The sequence below is a fragment of the Taeniopygia guttata genome, chromosome 1 (genome assembly GCF_048771995.1).
Source record: "Taeniopygia guttata chromosome 1, bTaeGut7.mat, whole genome shotgun sequence".
NCBI lineage: Eukaryota > Metazoa > Chordata > Aves > Passeriformes > Estrildidae > Taeniopygia > Taeniopygia guttata.
Window position 1 is genome coordinate 39,759,203 of NC_133024.1, and position 26,420 is coordinate 39,785,622.

General features: G+C 33.7%; 1 protein-coding gene across 15 annotated transcripts in view; it reads left to right on the forward strand.

Moving 5' to 3' along the window:
* CNTN5 (contactin 5) overlaps nt 1-26,420 on the forward strand; it is a 592,916-nt gene that overhangs the window by 253,373 nt on the left and 313,123 nt on the right. The window contains exon 3 of one of the 15 annotated variants that reach the window (XM_030269747.4): nt 1,925-2,126. The exons of the other annotated variants lie outside the window; for them this stretch is intronic. The gene's annotated coding sequence lies outside the window, so the exon portion shown is untranslated. The remainder of the gene's footprint in view (nt 1-1,924; nt 2,127-26,420) is intronic. 15 annotated transcript variants of the gene reach the window in all.

Consider the following 26,420-nt stretch of genomic DNA (forward strand, 5'->3'; position numbering starts at 1 on the left):
GAATGCATATAACATAACTGGCTTCTTGTAAGGAATGCTAGGAAAAAGGACTCAATTTGCACCATTGCTTTTTGCGAAAAGGTAAATATGTTAAAAAGAAATATCTGGATTGGTATTGGAAATTAATGAAAACCGGTTCATTCTTAGGAAGATTTATTTTAGCTATATAATCTGAGATAGGAGAGAATAAGCAGAATTATCTGTATTGTAAGAACAGACTGCCTGCTCTAGTTCCTATGTGGAGCTTATAGGATTTGAACAGCAATTTAGGTGATTATATTCAAGAGCAGGTCAGAAAACTTACAAGAAATGAAAAAGCATCACATACTGGACTTCGATGTTCCTTTAGCATTTATCTTTCTGTTTCTATAGAAAACTATTTAAGAAATGATTTCCGTGTCCTAAAAAATCATCAAAGTCTTGGTTGCTACATATGCACCAAATGTTCCAAAGCTCAAGGCCACAAACCTTTTCAAAACAGCCTTCAAGACCATAGTGATATCTTTTAAATGTGTAGATGTTTTTGATTGTTTTCAAGCTGCAGTTTTCCTCTTTCTCCTCAGACAACTGTCATTCATGGCAGCTCAGGTTTGGTTACTACTCTGTTAGCATCTTGGTATACTCCCATTCTGACATTAAATGCAGAGCTGAACAGGATACCTTTCGGTATATCTTTTGCCAGTGAGTATACTTAATTCCCCATTGCTTCACTGCAGATTACTACAAAGTTTTTGTATTGAACATCCATTGCGTTCAATCCTGAAGCAATTAATAGAAAAGGAATAGACTGGAATGCAGGTTTGCCAGTCATGGAAGAGATTGATTCTTCCCATCAATTTTCTTTCTGCTTAGTCTGATAATTTTGTGTTCCAAAACTAACTTCAATATGAGGAATGGAATCATGTATGCTATTTTGCGTGTCAATGCTTTAGGAACTGGAAACTGGGAAACACTGGCCCTGAGTTTTTGTGACTGAATTGAGATGGGGAAGAATAGCAAATTTCTTCTGCTGGTGTTTTAACCATAAATGTAAACTCCACACTTTCAAACCTCGATGCTCCTAAACAGAGAGAAGCTTTACGGGGTACCACTTTGGATTCTTTCATTGGGAATGTAGTCAGTATCCTAAATTTGCACAGGCAGGCATAATCTTGAGTGTTATGAATATATATCAAAGAAAATGAGAACTCAAAGATACCTCTCTGTTTGATATACCCTTTTGGTTAGCTGTGGGTCACTGTGTTGTGAGCAATCCTGAGACTGTGGCTCCTGCAGGACACTAACTTTCTACGAAACCCTGAAACACAGGAGTGCCCTATCTCAACAGGATATCTGAAGAAGGCATTTTGAATAGCAGGTGCTATTTCATGAATGATAGCTAATTCAGAGAGTCAACAGAATAATTATTTTCCTTAAATATAAATTTATGTATTAATAGTCATGAAAAAATGATGTGCCTTCTTCAAATTGGACTGAAATATTTCTTTGCTGGTTGGTTGCTCTTTAAATATGTTTAAGAGCAACCTCTCAGGTTTCTTTCATACCTTCCTAAAAGAATTACTTGATTCAGGTCTCCTAACGTATATGATTTACTCACATATTTCCTAAATTGGTTTGCTTAAGATAGCAATGAATATAAACACAAGAAGATAAATGGAGTGACTGCTTTATACCTAAATGCAGAAAGCTGTGATTTCCAGCTGTCTTTTAAAAAACAGTGGAATCTGATGAAAATCTGAAATCCTATTTCCATTATATTTATCTTGCATATTATACTCTGTCAACAACAATAACAAACAGTTTCTTAACTCAAGGCTTTTATTTAGAACTTTAAAATTATTTATTAATCACTATATTCTTTTTACTTGTCATTTACCTATTCCATCATTATCTATTTCCTTTCCTTTGCCTCATTTCTTTCCAGAGGTTGATACTGCCTTGGAGGAGAATGATAATCAGGCTGTATCACTTTGTTGTTCTCTGAAGTTGGGCTGCATGAAAATCATAAATGATGCAGTGACTGCAGCACTACAGTGAGAAACAATAAGAACACCAACAAACTCATGGTTAGAGACTGATTTTGGCAATATTATGGAAATGACAGGAAGAAAACTGTCCAAAAAAAGGTAAACATAGAAATAAAAATTAACTGTGTTCCGAATTCTTGTTTTGGAAGAAAATAAATGTGGGTGAGGAAGCCAAGTGGTAAGAGGAGAAAGAACATATACATGCCATGTTTTGTTTTTTTTTTTCCTGAAGGAAGATAAACTTATCATGTCTCAGTTAAAATAACTTATTTTCCCCATGGAAACAGAGACACACTTTCTAAATAAAAAAGAGTCAATTTCTTGTGATACATTTAGATATTGATACAGGCACTGGCAGTGGGCGAACTGTTCAATGACAGATGTAGTGTAAATTAATTGGAAGATACTTTTAAAAGATGAGATGTATAAAGCTTGCAACAGGTTCATTTCAAGGATAATTTTCCTTCTGTTTACGGGCAGATGGAGGGATGTCATTATTCTGCTGATAGTTATGCAGTTCCAGTGCCTTCATTCTGGAAATTAAGATTGCAAATGAATGTGGGACAGAAGCTGACCATATTGATAAGCCTGGAGAAAACTCCTGTAACATCTGATGAAGTTGTGTAGATTTTGAGCCTCTGAGATATGAGTGAAAGTTCTGAAGAAAGAGTAACAAAGATGGTAAAATAAACTGCTGAATGTGAATGCATCTTGACTTTTTTTATACCCAATCAGGACAAAATTTAATTTAAAAATCACGTTAAATATAATTCCAAATTGCACAATCCATTTAGGACTGCACAAAATATATTGATGGAATAGCTACACATGAAGTATATATAAAAACACTCAAGAGAAATCAGATCTTACTTCTGCCTGAAAATCAAGTCCTTGTAAATTAATGATGGACAGGCTAAAAACTTTGCAGGTAGTAGGCAGACCAAGCTGATACTAGAAGTTCACAACCATAGATTCCTTTGACTCTTGGGACGGATTTATTGTAGTGAAGTAAATATTTATCATTCTCACAGGGTAACTTGTGACCTCAAAGCTAATCAGTTGAAGTGGAGAACTTGAAGTGTCACACTTCAAGTGACATCTAACAAGTTTATTTTCTCCCCCATGCAGCCAGTTCACTGTAACACTTTGCAAGCTCCATACACGCATTGCTACTTTAAAGTACATGCCTCCTACATGTAAAGGCTATTTCAAGTATATTAACCAAGTGTTTGCAAGTTAAATCTGACCATGAAAAGTAAGCTAAAACTCTGTATCAGTTTTGGGAGGGATTAGACTGAAAATATGAGTTGAGCTGAGCTGGCTCTAGATGCCTATTTGTAACACAGACGTGAGATGTGGGGGATTTGAGTGATGTCAGTTTGGGTTTTTTTTGATAAAATTAATTTTAGCCTGCAACGCCATGCCAGAAATTCTTGTGATTCCTTTCTTTTCTCTCACGTTAGTTTGATACAGGAGAAAAGCACACATTTATTTTGTTCTAGACAGTTAGACTTCATGTACATTAAAACAAGTGGATTTTTTGGTAGTGAATCCTTATATATATTTTGAAAAGAAAATATGGGTGTTGCCGTTGATACTAGGGATTTCCACACCACAGAATACATACCTAGAAAGGTACATCTAGAAAGGATCAATTAATAGTATATATAAAAGCTTGTAAGAGCACTTTAGAGGTCATTGGAGATTAATTTTTTTTTTTTTACATTTGAGTATCCTCCTTCTTCTGATACATTTTGTCATCAGTTCTGGTGTTCACCTATGCCATGTTCAAATTAGATCAGAATATCCCCCTTTTGTCACACCCTTTGGTAAATCCGTGGTAGGATAAACACATGTTCAAAAGTTATAGATTATTAATTAACTTTCAGATTATGTACTGTAACTATTTAATATTTATTTACTTTCCTTTATTTACTTTTTTTCTGTAAATGAGGAATGAAGGTTTGCATATCCATGTACAGTTAGATCTGAGTTCTACACTTCATGTAGTACACTTGAGAAATTAAAAACCTAATTTGCAGTTAGGCGAAAAAAAAATCTAAGGTCTTGATAAGTAAAATATAAACAGCAATGGGAAGAACAATATTGCAGATCTAATTTCTTTTATTGATTCTGTTTTGGTATTGATTTTGTCTTAGTTTCTTTCTCTTCCTAATCTCTGTCTCTGCAAATAAACTTCTTTGTGACACATGTTTATATTGATAGCATAATGTGGTGTGCAGTATAAAACATAGGTTTGTGAGGCAAGTAGCAAGCATTAACATCTGGATATGGAGATGCTTATGTGACACTTCCTGTCTGAGGAGGGATTTTAAAATCAGTTCATGTTTTATAGTATGTTTGTCAGATATCCTAGATTACAGTTTTCCTGTTCTATTTCAGTATTTAGTGACTCAGAGAACTAAGATTACAATTTCCATAACTATTTTTCCTAGTTGTGATGTTTTTTGTAAAAATATTGTAGTTTTATACATCTCTCCAACATCTGTAGTGAGAAAACAACTTTAGAAATGAAAACTTAAAAACTAGACCAATACAACAAAATAAATATAGAACCAATAGAATAACCTGCAGAGCCTTGATCTCATTCATAGATTTCCAACATAGGAATTTAAGCTCCACAGAGCTGTCCACACTGTTTTTACATGGCTAACTATGCTACCAGTAAAGCAGAAATACCTAGTCAGATATCAATCCCTAGTTGCCAACTGTAATCATGCTTGTAATATATCTTTGAGTGCATTTAGATAAACACAAACTCATGAATTAACTTTAGCCCAGATGCCATAACTTCATGCTGGTTTTCTGCTTAGTATAGATTAAATTCCTGTCTATTGTCACCCGTCTGTGAAGTTATATTTCATGTAGAAAAAGTGATGCTGTATTTCTGGACTGATCTCTATCCAAGACATATTTCTTTAGCTTATCCTTCTACCACATATCCCATATCTCAAGGAAATTATTGGACAATGGACATTTTTAGTTTAGCATAGTAATAATGTCTTAGGCATACTACTACTACTGCTACTACTACTACTACTACTAATAATAATAATAATAATAATAATATCAATAATAATATTTTAGCCACATTTAGAAAAAACAAATTTCACTACAAAGCATGTCTTTATTAATAAGCACAATATTATTTTATTTTATTTTGATAATATTTGTATTTGTATTTATTTGAAAGGAAGGTGATTTTTTCCCTTTCTTTTAGTGATTCAAAATCTGAGAGATACCTTAGAATTAGGTTTTAAAGAAAAACTTGTTCTATTCAAAGAGGACAATTTACCAAATGTTAGTTGCCAAGTGTTTTTTATCCTGCAATAAAAGGAAGATACATCTTGAACTTCAGTTATAACTGTATTTTAAAATATTTATTACAAGATTCTGTCCTGGTTTTGGCCAGGACAGAATTAATTTTTCTTTCTAGTAGCCAGATCAATACTTTTTTTTTTTTTTTTTTTCATTTAGTATGTGAATAATGTTATAACACTGATGTTTTAATTATTGATGAGCAGTGCTTATCTAGAGTCAAGGACTTTTCAGTGTCTCGTGTTCTGCCAGTGAGGAGGGGCACAAGAAGCTGTGAAAGAGTATAGCAGGGACAGCTGACCCAAAGTGGCCAAAGGGATATTCCATACCTCAGAAGGTCACGCCCAGTACAAAAACTGGGTCAAGTTGGCAGGTAGGAGCCCATCACTAATGGGGGCCAGCTGGGCATCAGTCAGCAGATGGTGAGCAATTGTATTGTGGGGTTTGCTTTTTTCCCCATCTCTCTTTTTCTTATCTCTTATTCCATTGTATTAATACTAATATTTCATTTCCATTGTTAACTCTTCTTATCTCAGCCTTTGGAGTTTACCTTTTGTCCCATTCCCTTCTCCATCCTGCCTTGGTGAATGGGGAAGTGAGGAAGCAGCTGCATGATACTTTGCTTCTGTTTGGGGTTAAACCATGATAGTTCTCATATTTTATCCTGTAATATATATATATATTTGAGGTATGCATGGTCTAACAGACAGAAATTACTCACCTTAAATATTGCTTCTTTTGTAATTCATAACAATGCCTTGTTTTATTCTTGTTAGGAGAATGCTAGATAATTTGAAGGTTTTATTCATATGCAGAGTGTAAAATTTCTGTGTTGCATGAACCAAACTTTATCTTAGTATGTTTTTCAACACTGAAAATTCTATAAAAATAGAACCAAAATTCTTATGTAACAGTTTTGTGGTTCTTTGTTTTAACATTAGTTTTCAGGTATGTAATTGAAAAAGTTATGTTACTGTGGTTGTAAAAGAACATACACATTTCCTCTTATAGCACTGATGTAAGTTTGTGGCTCAAAAGAAATCCTGAACCTTCTTTGTAGAAAATGTATACCCCATTTTCTAGAGTTGTCATTTATATTTAAGAAAAGATTTATTCTCTGAAGCACTGTTCTGCAAGAGTAAGGAGAGGAAATTAATTCTAAGTATTTAAATAACAAGCTGTCAGGGAGGTGGGCAGATCTTTTTGGCAGGTATTTGATTCCAAAAGCTGTCAAGATTGATGTCATCTTTCAAGTCCTAACAGTAATTTTCCTTTCCCACAAAGCAAGTATGCAGATTCTAAAACACTGCATATAACAAGAATTTTGTATTATACTTTATTTCTTTCATTTATTAAATAAATACAATGTAATTCTTTTTTCAGGTAACTGAAATGTTAATATTGATTTTCTTTCAGGTGTTTATTATAAAAACTGCTGTGAGTGATTGTTCTGTATTAGTAATCAAATGTTTTGATGAGGTTGTCTATCAGCCTATATTTTATGAAAGGAAATCAGTTCAATTTTCAGGAAGATGCTTTGGGAAAAAAAAAAAAAAACAAAAAAAAAACCAACACCAAAAAGTTTTTTTCGTTTCCCTGTTGAATTGTGTTCATTCATCATGAGAATACACATTAGGCTCCTTTCAAAAATAAGTTTTGACTAGTAGGAAAATTTTCAAAACACTGTCAACTTCTTAGAAAACCTAAAGATATTTAAGGACCAAAGCCACACGTAGAATAGCAGCAATATGCATACATTAGTGTACTTGTAAATTTAGCACTGTCAACTTTCATTTCATCTTGTAAAAATAAAACTGGAGTCTGCAGGAGACAGATGTGTAAGAGTAGCAGTTCTTTTATCGTTAGAGACGAAAGAAGCAGCAGTATAGTATTAACTTTTCTGAGGTTTGGTTAATTATTTTTGTTCTTGAAAATGTTTCAGTGATTTACTCTTTAGCTTTAGTATTACAAGGACTTGATATTATAGCATTAACCCATTTTCCAAGGCTTTTAATTTCAATAGGTCAATATCTAGAGCTGACTTCTTATAGGTTAACTAAGCAAGTGGAGTAATTTCCTTCCCTTTTTGCCTTTCTGTTGTCCACATTGTAAAGTGCAACTGAAGAATAAGTATTTGTAACTCCTAATCATATCAATTTACATACATCATCTAATCATGATGGAATATACTCTGAATTGTTTACCCTTTGCTTAATTGAAAGAAGGAATTGCTTCAATATAAATAAACCCCTGAATCCTAGGTCCTAATACTGCCAAGTCACTTAAAGAAACATTAGGTTGAGAAGAGGCTAGTAGTTTAGTATTTGAAACAGAAATTTTTGCACGTACAGAAGTTGCAGTGAGCTGTATTGCTGAAAAATATTGCTACTTTTGCTTGATGATGGCTAAAATATTCTTGTGAAAAGGCTTCTCAATGCAAAATTCAAGAATGTGGAGAACTACAAGTGATAGAAAGTTTAGATAGTCAAGACTAAAATGTTGAGAACTTAGCCTTTCCGTAGTTTCTGGTGTAGAAGCCTAATATTAAAAATGACTCCTCAGGCAATTTTACTGTTACTACTATATAGTAGCTTTTTAGAAGGATAATCTCATTATTCTACCCACAGTTTTACATCTAACAGGCAGTCACCCAAGTATATGATAGAGCAATCTCAAATGTTAGCCACTCATCCCTATGTACATGACTCCTTAGGGCCATTGCAAAAATTCCCACCTAACATGGATAAAAAAATGGAGAAGTCAAGCAAAGATCAATGGAAAATGGCTCAGCAAAACTACTTTATTAACTATATAAACATCATATCAAAAGGTAAAAAGTTTGGGGGGTTTATGATCCCTAGCTTAAAGGCTCAACCAGCTCAGTTTAATGTGTATGTGCCTCTATGTGTGTCTGTAAAAACAACATTCTTTGTTTTGACTGTACGGTGTTGGGTTTAGTGATTTCTTGTGACAGCAAGTTTCGCTTCAGGTTTGATAGATTGTTCAATATTGGCTTAGGAAGAAATAGCAAGCATCGTAAATGATTATGCTCTCAATTCATCTTAAGACATAAGAAAGGGTTGTGTTAAAATTGGCAGTGTAGTTTAATTATATAAGATTTCTTTTTTCCTGTTTGCAAGATAAAGTGACAAGATTTCTGAACTGGATATCAATAAATATTATCTACATGCTTAAAAAGAGATTCCCAAGTCTAAAAACAAGATGAAATGAGAATGAGTTTCTGTATCTCTTTCACTAATTTCTATCCCAGTACCCTTCTCTCTCCCAAAATCCTAAACTGCAAGAAGATTTTTATATATTGAACTTATCACAAGTGTGAAGTTATTTTCTGGAAGTGATAAGTGAGAAGGAATACTGTTTTTCATGCCCTCCCATGTAGAAGAAAGGCACTTGTGCTCCCACTTTGTAAGACCACTTGCTAACCATGTGCAACTTTGAAAAACCTCTTGAATACAGCAGTGCCAGTTTTAATTTAGGCATAGTTCTTAGCAATGCTTTTGCAGATGCTGTAGGCAACAAGCCATGTAAGTCACTTAGAGAACTTTCCAAATTACTTTCCATGTCTCAGTGATGAGAGTGAAAGCATTGTTCATGGCCATGGCCCCTCCAAAGCCCTTTGCTAAGTACAGTTTGTGTTTGAAGCAGACCTACAATACTAATATTTATAAACCTCCCAAAAAATGATGGAGGACTCAAAGTCATTTGATTCCCACCACAGTCTGATGGGTGCATAATGAAGACCAGACCTTTATTACAAGACTAAGATACCAAAATTTCACCTCTGTTCCAATGCACAGATTCAGGAGAAATCAATGTGTGAAACTGGATCACTCCCTGTGTTGGAGGTTCAATTTTGCTGTGTAAGAGCCTGAAGAAAAGAAGCATGAGTGAGTGCTACTTTCAAGTCACTGGGCTTTTCTTGAATTAGCTATTGCCACAGTATTTTGCTGCAACTGCTTTCAGTGTCACTGACACTAGCATTCCTTTACAAGAGGAAGGTGTTTCTGCAGAACTTCACATTAGCTTCACCTCCACTCTTTTGCCCCAGCTCACCTCCAGCCTTCCCTGAGCTACTGCAGAAAGGCAATTGAGAATTGATAACCCTAAATTGTAGAGAGATCTGAAAACTACAGAAAGAAATCTCTCACATCCATTTTTTGACTACTGGCTGGTCTAAGCAATTTCATTGGGAGGTCTCACTTTGTACAGCAAATTAGAAGTAAAGAGTACAATTTCATACAGTTTGAGGAAAGTTAGTACAATACTGGGTCTCATTTAAGAACTGGATCAATTGTATCTCTGAAACTTTTACAGTCTAGACAGAAGGGGAGTATTTTTAACACAACACAAAGGTCTTCATACTTCTCTGGTACTTGTAGAAAAATGGAAAGGTAGAAAAAAGGAATCTTTACAACAAAAAAATGACTAGTGCTACCTTCAAAGAAGGTTATTGTTTGAAGTGTTAGAGATTATTATAGAAACTTAAGGGTATGTTTACAGCTATACACTCAAAGAAACCATGAAATAGTAGCAAGACAAAAAGGAGTTACCAGCACCACCACAGAGTTCAGACTAGATGGCTGCTTTGACCTCAGGGCATTTATTCAAGATCAAACCCAGTTATGAAGTTCTTGCTGTAATATTATGCAGCTACCAGGGTTTGCTGCAGGTTTTTTTTTTTTTGTTTCTTTTTTTTTTGCAAAATCTGATTTTGCAAAAAAATCCAGTTTGCTTGCACTAGATCACAGTGCAAATGCAAAATTATGGGGAATCTATACAGCCATCCATATAAGAAGCAATTAAAAGCTTAAAATATCAAGAGAAAAGTAGTAAATTCTGCAATTTTTTTGAAATAATCAGTTTATTCATTAATTTCTAATTATGTTTTTCTACATACTTTAAAAAATGTCATGGAAATCTTTCTTTATAGAAAGATTAGGTTTTAATATGAAAACACAATTCTTTTAGGCTTTTGCAGTTGCATTAGACAAAAGACCTGCAAACCAGACTCTAAAATTTAGATAATTTCTATTTAGGCTTTCGACTTGTCAGCTTCTTTATTGTTTCATCATACCATTGCCTGAAGTTTCCGCGTGTGTAGGAAATACAAGAACACCTACTTTTCCTGGATTCTTGATAATTTGGAAGCTTCTCTTTCTTGAAACTTGAAATGCAAAATATATATATGCACCTAGTAATATATTAGTTCATTATGTTCACTCCCTTAAAGTAGAACATATATGTTTAGAAATGAGCACATACGTTACTCTTTTTAAAATGAATACACATTTTTCTTTTTTCCAAATATTTTAACAGAGGAGGGGGTCTAATGACAGTATATGAAAAGACAAGACCTACCTAATTTTCAAGTTCATCCATTTTGAGTTTTAGAAAATATATTGAAAATTAAAGAAGAATCAGAGGTTCGGGTTTTTATTTTTTTTAGATAATATTACTAGCCATAAATTAAACTGAGAACAAATGAGATTATACTGGAACTCTGAAAACATCTGTAAGAAAAAATTAAGAAAAAAATGCTATTTATTTGCAACCTGTCTGGTTGGTCATAAGAATTAGGTGTCAGGGTGCCTCATCCGATCACTTTCAGTGAAATCTTACATTTTCCACCTTTATTCCTCTCAGAGTCAAAACATATTATAGCTTAATCTGAATGCCTGCCCACAGCGATAGTACAAAATACAAGTGCTGAAAAGAAGTAGTACTTTTTTTTTTTTTTTTCCAGAGCTGTTTTTACTGCCATTCACAATCTCTCTGTAGATTTCTGAAAAATACAAATATGTATGTATCAGAATACACCTTCTACTTGAAAACCTGATACATCATTCTTGGCAAGAAAAGAGAAAATGAAAGGGGGAAGAGATTCATTATATTTTATTTCAGCCTTTTCCTAATGCATACAAAATATTTCAGAAGAATTTTAAGGTCTGCATGGAGCAGAACACAGGTAAATTATTGGACAATGTCACACAGCTTCCCCAAATACATGTTAAAAAAAAAACACCTGACAATTCTGGTGCCAGTTCCAAGGAAGGACAAGCATGTAGTTAAATCACAGCTGGGACTACAACCTTGAATGCCCAGCATTGGCATTTAGAAAAACAACTTCTCAGCACCTGGCTGCCTCTAATTCACCCAGAGCTTTCCCAATTCCATTTCTTTCTAGGCTGACTTCGCCTAGATTCAGAGATTGGCTCCACAGTTCCTGCTATTCAACGTGATACAACACAGCAGCAAATTAAATTATCTACTCAGTTGATAGGTAACACACAGTAGTATCTCACCTTGTAGCAGTTGGGGTCCATGGGCACAAATTATGATTTGTGTTTATGCTCTTTGTATCCTTTAATACTTATACATCCTATGTTCCTTAGAAAGTGGCATATCTTACCATGCATTACAAATTAGATAATCATGTTATTCCTTTGCTGGGCACACAGGCAAGCCCTAATCATGGACTGCAATCCACTTAGTGCACGTTATGCACCTTGGTACACCATGTCTGAAAAATTTCTACACCTCAGGGATATCACACAGGCCTTACTCAGCCATTGGTCAGTCCTCTGCTGTACACCAGGCATCCAGCTCATTGTTGCAACATAAAGTGCTTGCCAGGTGCGCTTTACAGCTTCCTGTGCTTCCAAGTCCTTCATGGCTTCAGTACTAAGATTTGATGTTCCCTCGTCTGTGAAACATCATAATTGCCTATATCTGAAATAATCTCAGATGACATAAAACTTATGATTCAGACAATTCATTTTATTGCTTGAAATGTCTTTGATATCAGTCTACCTGAAATTTTAAATTCACTCCTTTCTCAAGGAACAATGTGACTTTTTTTTGCCACATAAAGTCAGTGTGAAGGAACATAAATTAAATGTCTTTGCAAAATTATTTTATATTTAAAAAAAAATTTAAAATAATATAGCAACCATTAAAAATAACAATCAAAATTGGTTTAGAATGCAGTAGCAAAATATTTAATTTTACTCCAAACAGGGTTTTTTTTATTTTAATTATTGTTATTAGTTTGCAAATAAATTTAAAAGACTAATTTTCATTTTCTGTTCAATTGATCTTTTTAGCTGACAGTCATTCCAAAACTAAGTTCTCCACTGTCAAACTCTTTTGGCAACTCACAGTCTTAACATTTGCTGCTGACAATTGTTGGCAAGGAATATTTTTATTAGTAATATGCAAGAAGTATTTCTTTTCCATAACATTTTACTCTCAGCAGCAACAAAATTGCTACTTAGCACTCTCTCTGGGGATTTTCACATTTCAAATAATATTGAAAAGCACATGGACCTGTTGGAGGGAGTCCACAAGAGGATTACAAAAGTCATCTGGATTACAGATAAAGAGGCTGCAGCACCTCTTCTATGGAGACAGACTGAGAGAGCTGGGCTTGTTGATCCTGGAGAAGGCTCTGGGGAAACCTTAAAATGACTTCTAATACCTAGAGAGCTAAAACTGGAGAGGGAGTTTTTACAAGGGCATGTAGTGATAGAACATGAGGTAAGGGCTTTAAACTGAAAGGGACTGGTTTTAGACTAGATGCCAGGAAGAAATTAATTCCTGTGAGAGTGGTGAAGCACTGGGACAGGTTGCACAGACAGGATGCCCCATCCCTGTAAGTGTTCAAGGCCAGGTTGGATGGGGCTCTGACAACCTGGCATAGTGGAAGGTGTCCATGTCCACAGCAGGAGTGTTGGAATCAGGTGATCTTAACAGTCCTTTCCCAACTCAAGCTATGCTCCTATTTATGATTAACTGGGAGAATACATGTAAAGCCCCAAAATTTTAAAATTACAATATTTATTGCAATATTTATTACAAAAAACAAATTATATAATATTTATATATACACATATACAATTATAAATATATATAAATATAAATTATACAATATTTATTACAATAACCTTCAACAATTACATTCTGCAGGGTTTTAATTGTCTAAAGTTTTGATTTTATTTCAAACTGTCAGTAACTGTAAACTGATTTTCTTTAAGGAAAAGTAATATGAAAACACCATTGATCAAAATGCAAATGTATATAAAAATAATTGTAAGTGGAAATAAAAATCATTCCTTCTCTTAGTGACTCTTAACTGTAGCAGGCTACTTTATCTCCAATGGGTTTTCTCTGTACTGTAGAAGATCTCATAAAACTTTTCAGTTTGCAGATTTTTTTGGGTTTTTTAGTTGGAGTTTTTTCAGTTAGATCTACAAACCTTTTGTACCATTTTGTTGTTTTGCCAGTTGTCAGTAACATATTTGTGTCAGTTGTATTCATAAGGAAAGTTGCTTCACCAATATCTTTATAAATCTCTCATACTCTGTTGTAAAAAGGCTGGGCTGACAGTAGGTGTTCTGAGATTGGACAGAACTCCAGTGCTCTGAGTATCGTATCAATTCTTCTTCCAGCATCACAGTCGGGTTGTTTCCTATGGCTGATAGAAATTTCTTTTTGTATTGCTTTCAGGCTCAAAAACAACTAAAAGAAAAATTTTGTTTGCACTGTCATTCATTTAAACTCTTTAGCTTACTAATGAAAATAGTGCCTTCCAAGACAATCTAGAATTTTGGCTTAGAAACTCTAAAATTCACATATTCTAAAATTCACTTATTCTATTTAATTTTAATTTTTTACATAATAATCATATTCAAAGAATCTATTGATATTTTAAAATAAAAATATATATTCTTTTTGAAAACTGACTATTGCATGTTTTGGCTTTTTTTTCTGCATCCTGAATATCAAATTATCTTGTTCTCCGATAATCTAATCCACTCCTTTGGAAATGTATTGCTTAGAACATTCTATCTTCACCCTCTTTTGTTTTAATGGTGCATGGATAGTCCTGTGTGCAGTCCTGTCCTTTACCTTCCTTTTTCCTTTTTTCCTACAGCTTTAATATTTTCACTTGCTTATTTAAAAACAATTTTAACCCTCTTAGCATGTTTTACTTTGAAAAACTAGAGTATGTTAATTTTAAGCAGCACAAGATTTATGTATGTGAATTCTATTGTAAAAATCTGTTTACAATTATGACAATGTTAAGTGAGTAAGGCTTCCTTGATTGATAAAAAAAGTTAATGAAAATGCACTATGAACTTTTGACACTTTTTTTTTTACCCCCTGAATTGTACTTTCATGCCTTTACCTCAGACAGTGTACAAGTACACATATTGATTTTGAGAAGGAAAATATTCTCTCCTATAAAGTTCTGATATGTTTTTAACACCTAAGGCGAGATAAAATAATTGTTTCAGTGTTCTAGCATCTCTCTGCAGAAAAATGCTGGTACATGAAAAGGTAATCCATCTGTTCCTACTTCTTTGAAGAGCAACTAATTTCTGTATAAAGATGTATAAAGATGGCTGTTCAGTTCTCTCTCCTCATAATCAGACTGAAGGCAATTAAATTCCTCCAAAAGGCCTTAATAACAGCTTATTTTTCTCAGACTGAGCTGTTGACTGGTCTGGCTTCCCACCTTCTCTGCTGTTCATTCGTAGATCAAATGCAAACTAACTGCAGGGGCCTGTTACAAATTGAAGGCAGTAATTTGTCATATATCTTATTAATTTAGGAGACCTTTTGAATAGATATTCAATTAAATAATACTATATGATTTGTATTTACCTATTTGATCTTGTATTAAAAAAAAAATCCCAACAAATATTAGTGTCACATGCAGTAACACAGTCATTTCTGAAAAAAAGAAAACAAAACAATTTAGCTTTTTTAGTTTGTTCTCCATTTAAGTTTTTAGTAAGTTCTCCATTTAAGACAACTTTCCAAGTGATGTTTTCCAATATGTTATCTGTACCAAGTTATTATTATAGTAAATATCTAGTCCTGGTTGCAGCTAGCATTTTTATTTGCAGCAGACATTTTGGCATTTGGACATTACCCTCATCTGATAATCTGCATTCAGAACAAAATTTAATTTCTTTGGATAGATGCATCAATTAAGGACTAAGTAGTATGTTTACGCTTTGGATCTGTGCTTTGTATCTCCTAGCACAAAGATGCAATTTTCTCTAGATTTTCTATTGTTCCCTCTCCAAGGTTTCTGAGCAATATTTTTTGTTTCCTGTTTTCAGTAGATTTTAATTTCCCCTTACACTGATGTTGAACTGCAGCTTCTCAATCTTACTGTTAGAGAAATATATGTAGAGCTCAATGAAAATTCATATATCTATTTTTGATTCTTCAAAGAGAAAAGAATATTTATGAGTGAAGAAGTGTTAGAGATGTCATGTAAAAGTATAACCCTGCAAGATGTTCCAGAGTGCACTTCTGAAATTCTAAGTGCGCTAGTCAGGTCCATTTAGAGAAGAGTTTCCTTAGTGTTCATTCCCAGAAATGGTTTGTAAAATAATAAATAAATAATAATAAATAAATAAATAATCAGGATATTGATCTTTTTGTGCAGTAAATAAATTGGTTTTCTTGTCCTTCTAATATATAATATGTCCTTTGAGTTAAAGCCCCACACACAGAGGATTTTTTCAAGTTAACCATCAGCCCTCCCGTGGGGTAGTGTGGATCCAAGACAAAATTATCTGCAGTTCTGGTAAGAAGTAGTTAATGTGGCAGGATCAGAAGCTTTCCCAGAGTACATGTACAGCTCGTGCTGGCTGCTCTTGTGGGTGTTTGAAGTCGTGCAGGGGAAGGTGTGTAGAAGTGTCTGTTCACAGATGGTGTGTGTGTGCAGCAGCTATGTCAACCCTTGCTGTCTGTGACTAAACAGTGGCAGCCAAAATAGCTCAAGATTCAGCATGTTAGGGTTTGTTTCCTCCCAGAGGCTATGTTTGCAGTTGGTCTCCTTATGATTTTTAGTTTAAAAAGCCCATATAAAACTGCAGTCCGAAATAGCACTTAAAGGTGCGTTATTTTCTCTTAATTCAGTGTTTTCAGTTTCTCTTCAGATTTTCATGTTTTTATCATCCATCTAATGTGGATTTCATTGTCATAATTTATTGCTACAGGATTAGCAGAGGGAAAAAAATCCAAGACAGCAGTGGCATGGATTACAAAATCTGTCTTAAAAACTCCATGACTGCTCTCAATTATGAAAAAAGTAATGTGCTAAAAAGAACGAAAGATAGGACCTTATAATTTCATTTTGATGGTTCATCTTATTTGCTTCACTTTAGCTGATCATGTTGATGCGCATGGTTTATGAAGTGCTTTTCAAAGTAAGTGTTTGTATATCAGTATCAACTTTCAAAGAATCAAGAAAGTGTTTATTATAAATAAAGAGAAGTGCCCAAATTAGACCTGTTTCTGGTTAAGCATAAGAAGATCTGGCCAGAGTAGCCAGAAAAACAGTAAGTCTTTTTGCTTTTCTATAACAATCCCTATTGAGAGCTAAAATAAAGCTTGAATATTTGATAAAATAGAGACAATCTTAGAATTTGTAGGAAAGAATTGGGAAAGTTAGCAATCTGCCTAAGGAAAAATGTATCCTAGAAAGAGAAATAACTTTTTTTTTTCTTAAGTCTGGACCATTTTTAAGCAAGTAAGTTCTTTTTATTCAATAAAGTCCCTGATCTTCTTAATAGAAAAGACATTTAGACATGGTGATGTGAGTGGGCGGCTAAAGTTGTTTAAAAATTTGTTCCTGTATTTCACTCTCGCATACTTTAAAACATGTTTTAATGGCAGTGTGTCATCACTGGGTGTTAGTGAAGATAATCAATGCAATATGTTCTTCAAGATTATTATGACAGTTAATTCATGACTAAATAAATTATCTGATGTGTAAGACAGAAAGAGCAGTTTTGGAGCTGGCACCCAATAAAATATTTGATCTATGCTGTCATCTGGATTTTTTTTATTGCTTTTTTCTTTTCTTTTTCTCTACTAAACAAGAATCTTTGTGGGATTTTTACAGGAACCTAGATTGATTGATTGATGAAGTTACTTAGGTCATAATTAATTTTATTTAGAACAACTTATTTTAACCCTTGTTTATAACATCTTCAGTAATTTTATAGTCACTCTTGAGGAATCAATAAAACCTAAAACCTAATAAATAAATAAATAAATAGAAGTACACTAAGTAGTCACAGTTTCTTCATGTTTTATTATAGAAAGAGCAAACACAGTTCACCTTCTGGAAAGGCTAAACACCTTGAAATTTTAAATGTTAATAGTGAGAGTTTGAGTAAGAACATTCAAAATTCTGATGATCATCACACTGATCAAGAAACCTGAGCATGATGTGGAAAAATGCCCACATAGTCACCAATTAAATTTAGACTCTACATGTCCTTGATTTCCCTAATTGTTAGAGCTGCATTATACATTTTATTGAGTAAATTAAGTTGATTTTTAACAAGGCAGTTTAAATTACTTTATATTGCTTTGAGGAGGCTTTTAAATTGCCAGCTTTACTTGAATTATGTTGGTTTCGTTTCTCAGCAAGTGACCAAGCAAAGCTAATATTTTATTTAAAAAGAAAGAAATTTTTATTTGCACACACAAGTTTGTACTAGCTGAATAATGATCTTTCTGAAGAAAGAAAGAAGATAAGACTTTTTGTGGAGGTTTTGTGCAAGTTTAATTTCTCTATCTGCTGGTCACTTAATTTTTTATTAAACAGATCTTTTTATAGCCTGTCCATGCTCCCAGAAATTCCAACATAAAAACATGTGCTTAGAGAAAATCTGTGCTGGAAAAGCTGTCTTTATTTTCTCTACATTGCAATGAGGGTGGAAAATAAAAATATTGTTTGAATGTTAGTGATAACAAGTTTACAGCTGTCATAGGATATACCCAAAAAATGATAAATATGTCCAAGGACTTTGTATGAACTGTCTATTGTAGTCAAAAGTGTTCCTGAAAAAGCAAGATGAATGATAAAATCTCTTTAACTCATTCTGCTTCATTAATTTTCAAAAAGGCCAAACAGGTAGACAGAATTTACTTAGCAGAAGATTGTGAAAGCCCGGCTGAACTTCGATCAAAGACATGACAGCCAAAGTCAAGTAATTGCATTTTAAGTGCTTTCTTTTATATACACATATTTCTTGGTTTTTTGCTTCTCATGACTGTGTTTCCATGCTCTCTGCTGTCTGCTTTGTAATTGCATATGCCAAAGAACTTATTTAAAGCTAAATGCTCAAATATATCATTTACTTCCAAGCATGTCTTAATCTTTCCAATACTTTAAGTTTACATATCCATGTGATAAGTTTGTTTGTTTGTTTGTGTAAAAAAGTAAAATATTTGAGTAACTGAACACAGGGGAAAACAAATATTTTTATTTGCACATCTGTTCTTTAATAAACAAACAATTTTTCTGTTCTGGATTGTTTGTAAAATGTGTTGCCTTAAATATCAGCAATTCTTTTTACTAGACTAATTTCCAGAAGATCTTTTCGTCATAAAATTTTGAGAAATTAAATGTCATTTTTTTAACTTAAAAATGATATTTAAGTCTCAAAACTGTTCTTGATATGCCATACAAACAATTATATCAGCAACTTTATTATCCATAAAGGCCTTATAATTTTGAAAAAAAAATCAAAACCAACAAACAAAAACAAACCCAAATGAGTTTTGCTCTCTTAATTGTTTAGGTAAAACTAAACAAACAAACAGCAAAATAACCCCCTTGTTTTTCTTAACACTATTTAAAAAACTAATTTTATATAGACTGTATTAGATAGATGTGCATCTGGGCATTAAATTGAAATATTTAGGTTTAATAAAATTCTTACCAAGTTAAATTTGTCAGCGTGTAACAGTAAGGTTTAAAATAATGTATATGTATGTAAGGTGTACACACCTACATTCTGCATGTGCATGTCTTCATTCTTCTAAATTGCTCTGACCAAACCAGCTGGGACTGTTGTGACCCTACTTAATGATTTATGTCTCAGAAACAAAACTGGACCTAAAGGCTATTGAATTAGGAAAAACAAATGGCTAAGTAATGGTGGAGGGTGAAAGAGCCGTGGATTTTATCTTCATGAGAAAAGGCAGGTATAGGAATGGGATGAACATTGAAATGCCTGTAGGAGAGAGAGCCTGGTGCCAAAAATCCCATTGCGGTCTGTGGATTTTCTTAATTTTTTCTCAATAATTTTAAATTACTCTATACATACCAAGGTGTAAAAAATGGTACATAAGGTACATTTATTGTGATACTACATTATAAATCTGGTTGATTTCTCCAAGTTTTATGCTTCCTTTGTGGAAGGGAGGAAAGCAGATCTCGTAAACAGCAAGGCAACAAATAATGCATTAACTTTCTCGTATTGCATGCAAATAATCAAGGCCAAAGATTGGCCTATAGAGACCAACAAACAAGGACATCTGGGGTTAAGACAGGCTACAGAAATGTAGCATAAGAATAGGAGGCACAGCAGATTTATTTTTGGATGTGTAGCTGTCTTGTAAAATTTAATCTGCTTGTTCTATGAAAACAGAAATTGTTGGGGGCAGAATGTCATGATCTGACTTTAATCATTCATCTCAGTCACTGATGGTCACATAAAATTTACATTGTAAGAGAGCAGCTGAGGAGATTGGTAAATTAAAAGAAAAAAGAATGAAATTGAGCCAGCTAGTTCAAACCTGAAGCTTATGAGTAAGAAAAGGTACATTTTCTCTTCTCTTGTCCTTAGATTGCTTTTCCTTCATAATGTCCCTCTTTCACCAAACTGAGATCATACATTTGTTTTGTTTTCCTCATTCCCCACTTCCCTTGCAACTCTGAAAATGATCTTCCTTAAAACTGTGGCATTTATGATATGTTTAGCAAATCATCAAATCACTAAGAAGAGGACGAGATTCCTTCCCTCTGTCCCCTGTATAACATAATACTCAGACTAAATTTTTATATATATTGTGTATGGATGTGAAGGACCATTCATCTTCTGCCTTCTCAAGAAGAAATCAGTCTCTCATCAGCTGCTGCCATCTCTTGCTTATCCAGTGCCTTCCTTCACCCCAGTTTGTTTGGGAACAAAGAATTTGGTGAGGAAATAAGTAATTTTATTAAATTGATTAATTGTATAATAATTTATTAATTTGATTAATTGTATAATAATTTATTTACTCACAATATCAGTACATCCTTTTATGAAGGTGATGAGTTTTCTATGGTTCAGAAAATATTTCTCAGCCTATATATTTTGAAAATAAGATGAAAACAGATGATAATATCCACTTGCAGCCATAATATTTGACTAATTTTCTCTTTTTATCTCTACAAAAACATTGTAAGCACTTTGAATGACATTGATTTTTTTAATGTCTTTCTCCTTAGTGAACAAATTGTCAGAAGAGATCCACTCATAATCATGCAGTTGAAACTGAAACTGTTTTTAGTTGTTTTTCTGCAAGTTTATTTTTCTGAACTACTTACAAGGTGTAAATGTAGGTGTGGTAAAACTAGTGGCAATATTTTCAAATTAGAGACTTTACCACTGGATGTTTTATAAGTCTTCTTTACAGGAACTTTAAAATACTGATATAAGTAAGATGTTTCCCAAACATTTGGTTAGTCTTCAATCATGTGTTTTTAGTTTTGAATTTTCTTTATGTGATAGATTATAATTTATTATATACTTTCACTGCTGAAGTGAAAGGTCTACAATTAGGGACTTTGTCTTTTAATTTACTGGAATTAGACCAAGCTAACACATGACAGTTTTCCTGTATTATTATATATGAAGGATTATCAAATTTCTAAAGTCCCTTTGTCCTTGATTAAGTCTGGTTAAATTTTTAAAATTAGTTTGATTTAAAATCTGATTAATTCATTTAATAATTATATTTGGTGAATTAATTTATTGATTGTTTTAATTAATATAAAGTTTTATCCTATAGTAGATTACTAGATGGAGCCAAGGAGTCATATAAATATAAATAGAAAGACTACAAAAAATACACTACTTACACTTAAAAACAGTATTCAAAACACAGACAATACCTGCCTCTCCATTTTCAGTAGTAATCTACATAATCATATTTAATGGCATCCTCATTCTTTTATTTTGAATAATTTTAAAATATTCTGACAGAATGTGGATAGCAGAAAGAAAAGAAGTGAACATGCTGGGTGTTATTTCCTCTTTTCAATTGCTCAGATTTTTTTTTTTTTTTTTTTTTTTTTTTTTTTTTTTTTGAGGAACCTGTCACAGTAACAAAGTTGCACAGACAAATCGTGTTAATTTTATGGATTAACTACTATAGTTAGAGTCTAACTGAACACTCAAGAAGAATAGAAAGTATAACATCACATTTAACTAAAGGCATTATCAGTCTAATTATGAGAGTTTATTTTACTAAGCTTGTAGTTTTTTGGTATCTTCTTTCTTTGCTGCTGCGCATGAAAAATGTAGGGAAGAGCAGGAAGGTTACAAGGCATTCTGAGACAGCATTCATTTTCAGACATAAGTGGCACTCTATCTATTAGCCATCCTTCTGTTTCTCTTTGGCAGCACAGATTAGATATTGAATTGTAAAATACTTATGATTCCAACTAATTATCAGGAGAGAAGAGCAGCACACATACAGTTCCTATATCCATTCCATCTTGGTTCCCTTATAACCACTAATCAGGATTGTGCCAAGGGGTTCTTGTCTCTTGGAAGAGGATGGCTGAACTTTTAATAAAGGCAGGCATCATTCAACATATCTTCCAGAAGAAAAAAAAAAAAAAAAATCATCTTAAGTAGGTGCAGGGATGGGCCTGACACTTCACTTCCTGTCAAACAAGTGAATGAGAACTGTCCCGACAGAGCCTTTTCTGGGTAATTACTAGGATTTGTCAGACCTTGTCCAGCATGTACCAGTAGCCTCAGGCTTGTATTTTTGCATGATGCACTGGCAGAATTTCAGCACTCTAACAGCACAAGGTACATAGTTTTTTCACTATATTTCACTATATTTTGCTGAATTGATGTTCTTGGATTGTGTTTCATAGACGGCATGCATTTACTAAAGTGAAGCATCTTCTACAGCAAGGAAAGTGCCACGCTGTAAACTTTAAGCTGTGCATAGTTTGTGTTCTTGCTTGTAAATTCTAAACTATCTTCCTTCATAAATGGGAATAAAGAAAAAATTTAAAAAATAAATTTTCATCTGTTAGTGAACACAACCTACAACCCACAATTGCTGTTCCAGCAATTAGAACTAACTAGTTAAAAAAAAAGAGGACAAGTTTTTTTGCAAGAAATGTTCTTATAGAATGAAAAAAACTCGAGATCAATGAAAATAAGTGCTGTCAACACAATCAATGACCATGCTCTCTGGAAACCAGTAAGAGCCTCATGTCTTCTTTTAATCAAAGGAGGGTGTTCTCTCCCCAAGAAAAAAAAAAAAAAACAACAAAAAAAAACCTTAAGAAATAATTTCAAAAATAAAACTGAAAAAATTGAAAAAACCTCAGGGCATATACTTCCACATCTCCTGACAGAACTCTGACCAGTTATTGAAATAATTAGGGAAATATTGGCACTCTGTAGGGAGTGCTAGAGCAGTTCAACTTCATGACAGTAAATTCCACTTTAGCATACCAACAATACAAAATTATACTAAAACCCTTCATCTAATTGGCAGAGAATGTAGAAATGGTAGAAATGGTAGGCAAAAAAGTGGAAAATAATTGGGTCATTGCTGACTTTCATGCGAATCAGATAGTTGCCAGTTTATACAAAATTAACGTTATGTGTGGGCAGGATAATTAACCAGAAATATGCTCCTATTTGGGCTGGATTATATTTGTGTACAAATATTGAATAGTGCAGAGTTCTGATATTTGTTCCATAGCACTTTGTGGCTGGAGCCTCTGGGCCTCGTTCCGAACTGGTATATATACCACAGCTGTATTCATGGCTGTTGCAACATGAAAGCTGAGGGAAAAGGAACTATCCATGTGGCTTTGTTTTGGTTTGGTTTTTGTTTGGGTTTTGAAGGGGGATGTGTTTGTTTTTGTTGTGTTTGTTTGTTTGTTTGGTGTGTTTGTTTGTTTATTGGTTGGGGGGCTTTATATGTAATGGTAACCTCCAAGGTGATGCTGAATACATTCCATTTGCTTGTGCACCAAACCAGGCTTTGGACTTTCAGATTACAACATTCTTAATTTTTGATCCTAAAACTGTATGATCTGTCAAGCAAGTGAAATTTGTGGCTGCTTTTTGAAAATGTTACATTTCAATACTCAAAAATGTATTAAAGGAAGGACTGTCAACTTAGACAGAAATTAATCTTCCGCCAATAAAGGGCTTGCAACCACTGTTAGCACATTTTCTTGCAATGCTAAATTAAATTATCTTCTGAAGAATAAACAAATGAGGACGTGTTGACACCACCACCTACTAAGAGCTATGTTAAGGTTTCCTCTAATTGTTTCTAAACTCAGAAATGACGAGGTGTCTGAACAGCATGAATGGCTAGATTTTATATTAGATCACTTATTTGAATCTATGAAGAAGCCTGAAATGCTCTAGTTGTGAGCTACTGTGATTCTAAATATTTACTGGGATTTTCCTTTAAATATCAGGAAAATAATCTCCATGGTAAATAATGAAGGCAATAGTTACACAGAGAGGACTATTTAAAAGAGCCAGACAGGAGGTATACCCTCATGCTTTATCACTAATATTGCAGAAGGTTTTATATTATGGTATCCTGGGCTTCAAATTAAATGTCAAATTCAATTTGCCACTGAAATCATGAAGTGTTTGACTGCCCTTAGAGGGCTAACCTGACAGCACAATTTCATAATTGGTGTCTGACCTAATGCTGAGTTAAAATACAAGAAGAAATGTTGACTGCAGTAATATCTTACTATTTAAAAATAAACAATCTATCTCTAGGTAGGCTAAAATATATTTGGTTTAAATTTGATACCTTAGTAAACTTTGCTGGCTTTACTTAAAATCTCTGGAAAAAAAATGTTGAATACCATATGATAACAGATAGAAACCTCCCTGATGAGATCATGCCAGCAGTTATGTCTTTATGTCTCTGACATTTAGCTTACAATAAAATGAGATTTGTGAAGGAAAATGAAGAGGTGCTTATTCCACTTAGAGTACTTTATTTTTTTCTTCTTTCTATTCAGACAAGCTTGTGTTCTGATAATGAGATTTCTTATCCACTTTAATATCCTATCATTATATCTTAGTGAACTATCTACCATATAAGTAATAATAATGAAGTATGTTTAAATATAAAAATGCATCCTTAAGCATCTAGACACTTTTAGTACTGGTTGTAATTAGAAACATAAGAATCATGTGCAATTAAATATGCTTGTGAAAAAAATAGATACATCTCTGTAGTACCAATGAATTTGTTGCATCATTAATATTCTTCAGTATGTCAGTTAAAAAATGCATTTTACTGTTCCAAAAGGAAAATAGCTAAGAACAAAATCATTAACATTTAAACCACCACAATAAATACAGAACAACAACTGAGTGGTTTAGGTGTTTTCTCCTAATTAATTTTGTTTCTATACATGCATTTTCAAATTCTGCATCTTTATCTGCTCCCCTATCATCTATGTTCCCAAGATAATGATTTTTTATTGTGTATTATACTCTTTGCTGTCATGACATATGGAAACTGTTAATTGTAATGAGATAGTTTATTGCAACAATTTAAGTGAAAAAATAATACTTTTAAAAAATTTTATTTGTCTCAATAGATTGAATTAGATGTATAGTTTAAAAAATATGCTCAGTGTTTCAAAAATACACTTAGTGTTAAGACTTGTTTCCAAAAGTGACTAAAGTGACTTCTGTCTCTTAAGTTTGGGAAATACTTAGCCTGCCTTGAATTGAAGATGTAGTGGCAGTGTCAGATTTATGGCTGGATTCAATGACCTTGAAGTCCATTTCATGGAATCATAGAGTTGGAGAAAGGTTTGGGTTGGAAGTCTTTAAGCCATGAATCTTTCATTTGATCAGGTTGGTCACAGCCCCATCCAACCTGACCTTGAACATTTCCAGGGATGGGACATCTACAACTTCTCTGGGAACGAAAATGATTTCCAACCTATATGATTCTGTGATTCTGTGATTAGATGAAACTTTTCATCAATTTCACTATATATCATGATAAAAGAGAAGAGTTGACTAAAACTGGTCTTGTTACCTAAACCTGGGGGCTGAACTAGTGTAAAATCCGCAACAGTAACTATGCAGGTAATAACACTACTCACAAATAACATGTCAAAATAAGTTTTCTGTTAATAGAACGGTTATGTTTCCAGTTTGTGATTTGGCATTGAGGCAGACTTGTACCACTTATGCACTGACAGATTGTTCACGCACACTTGTTTTGCACACAAACCTCTCTGTGTCTCCTGTCTGCTCTACACAGGAAACAGCCTCTTGCACACAGCACACATAGCCTACATCCTTCTCAGACAAGTGTCCTTCTGACAGCCTGACAGCATCACATAAAGCCCAGAGGTAGGAGCTAAGGAGAGTATTGAAGGACCTTACTTTTCTTTAACACATTTTTGGGACACTGCCTTGCAGGTTCTTCATAAAGTGCATAGGATCTCACATCTTCGTCACAGAAAATGTCCTAATCCTTTACATGAATAGTATTAAGCATCCTTGTGCACAATATGCTCTTATGCCACAGCTGATCTGGTGTTTTGATGTCTGGAAGAGATCACAGTGATGAGTTGAGTTGAACTTACAGGTCCATGAAGAGATTGTGGCGACTACTTCGGAGCTGTACACACAATCTCCAGGGCTTTATCCTTATAGAGAAATGAGTGAGGATCCTGGTATTTGTTATTAAAATGCCTAATATCATTAGTCTGGCAGTTGCATTAAGTGGAAGGTTTAAACTAGGCCTATTTATGCTGGTTGAGGTACTAGATGCAGTGGCAGTTAAGGATATTTGTTTAACTGCAGTTGTCTTCCCTCTTGGCTGTAGTTGGCTGCTGCAGAAGAGAGGACAAGATGAGTTGCTCTTTGTATAGTAGAGGTGGTTCTACCAAGTGCAGCAGAGAAACCAGAG